This window comes from Coenobita brevimanus, chromosome 58 (assembly GCF_032717465.1).
Source record: "Coenobita brevimanus isolate Jiangsu-jjx chromosome 58, ASM3271746v2, whole genome shotgun sequence".
Taxonomy (NCBI): Eukaryota; Metazoa; Arthropoda; class Malacostraca; order Decapoda; family Coenobitidae; genus Coenobita; species Coenobita brevimanus.
In genome coordinates, this window is record NC_137011.1 from 14,648,617 (window position 1) to 14,654,379 (window position 5,763).

The 5,763-nt window shown below is 47.8% G+C and overlaps 1 non-coding gene across 1 annotated transcript; it reads left to right on the forward strand.

Annotated features, from left to right (window-relative positions):
• Positions 1-5,424: 5,424 nt before the first annotated feature.
• On the forward strand, positions 5,425-5,543 carry LOC145402748 (5S ribosomal RNA). Its single transcript, XR_013897865.1, has one exon. It is a non-coding gene; the product is annotated as a 5S ribosomal RNA (ribosomal RNA).
• The last annotated feature ends 220 nt before the right edge of the window (positions 5,544-5,763 follow it).

Below are 5,763 nucleotides of genomic sequence, written 5' to 3' on the forward strand. Positions count from 1 at the left end.
GGCAGTGTAGTGAGAGGCCCTCCTCTTGTGGAGCCTTGAGAAGGGGTCTGGTGCTTGGGACTCAGGCCAAACAGGGCGAGAAGGTGTGCTTGTCTGCACCCATCCTAGGGAGGGGGTCAGTGTTGTCTGGGTCTGGGGAGTTGCATCCAGGGTTGCAAGGGCACCTCTGGGAGTCCGGTGGCTGTGGTCTTCCTCCCGTTGGGCCACCATCAGGGGTAGCCTGAATCGTCGTCTCTGGCGGGAGTCTGTCCACTGATTGTCTTCTCCGGGCACCAGCTGGACTGCACACACTCCCGGGGTTGCCATGGGGCCTTGCCAAACCTGCTCCAGCCAGGGAAGTTCCTGCTGGGGGCTGCCTCTGTGGGGAGAAATGGAAGGGCGTCCCGCTTGGCTACAGGAGGATGGAGCCGAGCAGGGGTCGTCCTCCACAGGGGAAGTCACAAGGGATGAGAGACATTTGGTGGAGTGTCTCTCCCTGGCACAGCTGATGGCCATCGCTGAGGTCCCATGGGCAACAGGAGGAGGGTGGCTGATGGCCGTCCCTTTCCTGTCAGTGAGGCTGAAGGCCGTAACCAGGGCCCGATTTCCTGACAGGACAGTGGGTGAGGTGCGGCTGGTGGCCGTCACTGAAGTCCAGCTCCCAGAGGTAGCTGCAGAAGGAGAGAGGGCGGTACTGTCTCTCCCTGAGTGCAGCTGAAGGCCGTCACCGATTTCTGCAGGGGAGGGGATTTTGCAGCAGTTGAGCGGCTGATGGCCGTCTCTGGGTTTGTGTACCTGAAAGCTATCACTGGTTTTGTGTGGCTGAAGGCCGTCACTGGTTTTGTGCGGGTGAAGGCCATCACTTGGGTGCTCCTTGGGACTGAAGAATCAGCCCCACCCCAAACCTGGCGAGGGCTGGTCCAGCTGGAGGGTAATGTGCCCGGACTGCAATGTCCTCGTTGGGTCTGTTCTGGGGAATAAGGGTGCAAGGTAGTCAGGGATATAGGCTCGTACTGCCTGGACAATGCGCACACCCTCAAAGCCTCCCCGTGGTCTCCTCCTGGGGGGGTTTCGTCATGCCTTGGTGGTGTTCTGCTGCTACAGCGGGTATTTCTCTCTCTCTCTCTCTCTCTCTATTTATATATATATATATATATATATATATATATATATATATATATATATATATATATATATATATATTGTTACATCCCCGTCTCACACTGCCACAGGCTCCAACAGCAGTAGTTCAGTATAGGAAGGACTTTGTTGCCCAGTGAACTGTTCTTCCTATGGTCAGCCTTTTGGTATACAGTACACAAGATCAGCTCAGACGTTGTAAATAAACACTGGCTTTTTAAGTTCACTGTCTTTAATTTCCAAATAATTACACTTAATGCTTGCCTGTTTCACTCCACTGATTTCACAAGTACCAGAACTATACAATCTGCTCTGACATTGAACTGGCACAGAACTAAACTCAGACTGAACTGAAAGCCCACTAGTTCCTTCCTCATCCTTATACTGTATAATCCTGCATTATACTCGAATCTTCGAGTATACTGTAGCTACAACAGTTCCCAAATCAGAGACATCTAACATGCCAGAGCCTTCTTATGTTATGTAGCACTCTAAATTCTTTAGCATACGAACTTAAATTAAATTACATAATCTAATAAACAATCATATAAATAATAACAATATAGAGAAAAACAGCATGAAATTTAATATATAACTTACAAAATACCTCCACGCACAAATAGCAGGCTGATTGATTGTCAACTCTGACTCGTAACAAAAACATTCAATAATCATCGGGAATACTCCAGTAGTACCTAATTAGCATATCTTTCTTCTCAACACTACCCCTCCCTAATCCTTTGTTGTCACGACAAAACTGCGCAATATATACAAACATAATCCTTAATCCAAGCTTAACATTTAATTATACACAAAATAATTCTATAGCTTATCAGGTCTTCTCCCATGCTGCTTCTGACGATGTCCCAGGTCTTCCACACAGTCCTCTACTCCTGGAATGTCTTGGTCCTCCTCCTGAGTCCCTTCTTCCCTTGGTAAACTGTCACCATCCTCTTGTACTTCAGATCCTTGGTCCTCCTCAACTTCCTTGGCTGTAGGTGAGCGCAGTCCTCAGAGACATCTCAGCTGTACTGTCCTTGCCCATGGCACTGCCACAGATGATTCACGTGTACCACCTTTGGGCAAGACTCCCTGCCTCCCCGAATCCGGTACTTTATGTCTGATAAGTGGTCCAATACAGGTTAAGTCCCATCCCATGCACTCTGCAGCGTTGATGACTGTCACTTCTTTCACTGAGGATTGTATGATCAAACTTTGTCACCATCCTTGAAGCTCACCTCACTTGTATTGGCATCATACTTGCACTTCATCATTTTGCCGAAAACTTTAGAGCTGCTCATACTTGATGTACCTCAGCCAGCCTAACCTGAAGATGCTTCGCATAGCTGGAGGTGTCTGTTGGCAGCTTCTCACCAGGTGGTCTTCCCATTAACAAGTTAATGGGTAAACATAACTCTGTGGCCCAGCATCAGTTTTGCATGGGTGTAGCTGGTAGACTCGTAGGATCCAGACTGATATCCCATCAGCAACACAAATAAATTCTGGTTTCATTCCATTTATCCCTCTAAGCAGTACTTGGCCACTACTTGTCCCAGGGTGTGATTGAACTTCTCCACCATTCCATCTGACTGTGGCCTTAGTGGGGTCGTCCTGGTCTTCTTGATCCCCAGTAACTTGCAGCACTCCCAGAACACAGCAGACTTGAAGTTTTCTACCGTGGTCTGAATGTAACTCTTGTGGCATCGGAAAATAACAGAAAACTAATAAACTAACACCAAAGCAACAGTCACAGCGTCTTGATTGGGAATAACATAGACTTCCGTCCACTTTGTGAAGTAGTCCATGGCAATACATATATACCGGTTTCCTCTTTTAGTGAGTGGCAAAGGTCCAGCAATGTCCATCGCAGCTCTTTCCATCAGAGCACCCACATGGTACAGCTGAAAAGGGGCACAACCATGTTTCTTGGGTCCCTTCTTGGCACAGCCCGAGACCACTCTTCAACATCCGATGCATGCCAGTCCAGTAGAACCTCTGTTGCAGATGACTAAGAATTTTCTTCACTCTGAGGTACCCACTAGTGATCTGGTTATGGGACTCACCCAAGATCTCGGACCTCATTTTTTTCTAAACCACCAGTTGCCAATACTTGCTGAGGCCATCGGGTGGCTCCCATTGATGCATCAGTAGTCCATGATTCAAATGAAGTAGGTCCCACTGACTCCAGTAGTTCTTAGTCGCAGTACTAAACCCCTTCCCAAGATGGTCGCACTGTACTCTGCTTCATCCACTCTAGCACTGGTTGTAAATCTGCATCCTTCATCTGCGTCCTCTTCAGGTCTTCTTCATCTGACGCTGGCCCTGTCACTGCAGTATGGCTACATTTCTTGCTAAGATCTTTTTTGCTATACTGCTTGACTGTCTGTTCTTCTCTCTTCTCTCACGCTATCAATTAAGGTTCTCTTGCATTTCCTCAATGGTGGGGCATCTTGGGAAAAGCTGGCTGGTTGCTGCCTCTTGTCACCAGCCTTTATTAGTTTACCCTCATCCTTCTGATCTTCTGCAGCCTTCTTCTTGCCGTCCTTCTCATTTGGACAATCACAGTTGAAGTGTCCCACCTCACCACATGTCCAACACCCATGTGTTGCAATTGTGGGTTTCCTTGCACTGTTCTGTTCTTGCTCCTTCTTCCATTTGTAACAATCCATCTTCTTGTGTCCTGGCTTCCCGCAGAACCAACAATTTCCTCCGGTCTTCTCCTGTTCCCTCTTCCACTTGTAGCAGTTCTCTTTCCTATGTCATGGCTTTTCACAGTACCAGCAACTTACTTCAAATTTTTCTGCTTCACGTACCTGCTCCTTCCTTGCCTTGAATCCTGCACTACAACCTACCTGAAAAGTGGATGTACTGGACCTGATGTAGGACTTTAATTCTAGAGCCCTGGCTAGTGCTTCTTGCATACTTCTGGGTTGTGCCTGCATCACTTGCACTTTCAATATGAAGAGCATCGATGACATGATCCCTCAAACTAATAGTCAACAGGTTAGGTGCTGCTCCAAGGTACGTCTTGTATTCCATACTCTTCGGGTCATGAGCAAGCTGCTGTAGGGATTCACCTCAAGCCCATACACGTGTCCGGAATCTTGCTCTGTAAACCTTAGTCCAGTTCATCCGTGCTCCAGTACTTGTACTAAGGACTGATAATTGTTCCACTTCTCTACGGACATTTGGCCCAGAATTTCCATTCCAGCACCCATGAGGCTAGTAAGCAGCACTGCCCTCTGTCTATCATCCCAACCATTCTGATCAGGAAGTAGCTCAAACTGTACATGGTAAGCTTCCCTAGATACTCTACCATCAAATTCCTGGGGTTTCATTTTAATTGGACCTCCATTATTGCCATGCACATCACTGGTTTGGGGCCTAAAAACTGGGACATCATAATTAAGTCCAAAACTTAAAACTTTTGCATTCTGATTATTCAACCCTGTAATGCTAGCTCTAGGTGCTCGGGATTCGTCAGCATCCACCATACAGTGTCTACTCTGTACATTAACCTGAGGCTCTGCAATGCAATATTTCTCTACAGCCTCAATTCTCTCACAAATTATCTTCAAATGGCTATGTACATGCTTCAGCTGGTCATCTATTTGCTGTCTGCACTCCATCACTCTTTGCTCAGTAATCTTCAGCTGGTTGTCTACATGCTGCCTGCTCTTCACCACATTCTTGCTTACCACATGCTTCTGCTGGTCTAGCTTGGCATCTGCTTCCTCCTTAACCCCTAAAGTTCTATGACTGACGATCGTCAGTTTGCTAGTTTGCCACATAGAGTCCCAAGGTCTGTCAAAAACTGCCGAGCACTAAGCCAGCCCGTTTTATGACCTGAATGGTTCCTAACCACTCAGAACTAAGGGATGAGGTGGTGAGAAGAAAGATCTCACCCACTCACCAGGTCTGTGGGGAGACTCACCTCTTAGGCACCTCTCCACCTCCCTCTGGGTGACGATACAGCCAGCTCTGTCCCCTCCCACCCAAACTACTCACCAATACCACATCTACAACATATGGTGGTGTGTCTCATGCCTGCTCACCCTCCCCCACCAACCCCCCTCCTCCACGTCCCTCCACCCCTCTTCATATTGAATGACATGGCAGTTTCACTGCTATGATCACTTTGTGTGTGTTTCCTCCCACCATAATACCCTTCACACCACCTCCCCCGCATTGGGAGTGTGTCTCATCCCCCCTCGCTCTCACCAAAGACACCCCACCCCACCTCCACCTTCCTCCCTCCTCCCTCTATATCCTCTGTCCTGAATTTGACACAGTAATTTCCCTGGCATGAACGGCCATACCACGTTGAGTACACCGCTTCCCGTCCGATCAGCGAAGTTAAGCAACATTGGGTCTGGTTAGTACTTGGATGGGTGACCGCCTGGGAACACCAGATGCTGTTGGCATCCCTACGTGTCAAGTGGGGTTGGTGAAGGATTAGTGCCCCTCCCTGTAAAACAATTAACTCTAAGCCATTGGCCACCCGCTCTGGGATACATGGCATCCGGCAATGAATGAATGAATGAATGATCAGCCTGTGTTTGTGTACTCTTCTCAAAAAAATTTCTTTTTTTTTTCTTTTACTCTCATGCTGACTCTGCACCTAGTTTCATCAGTGGAAACATA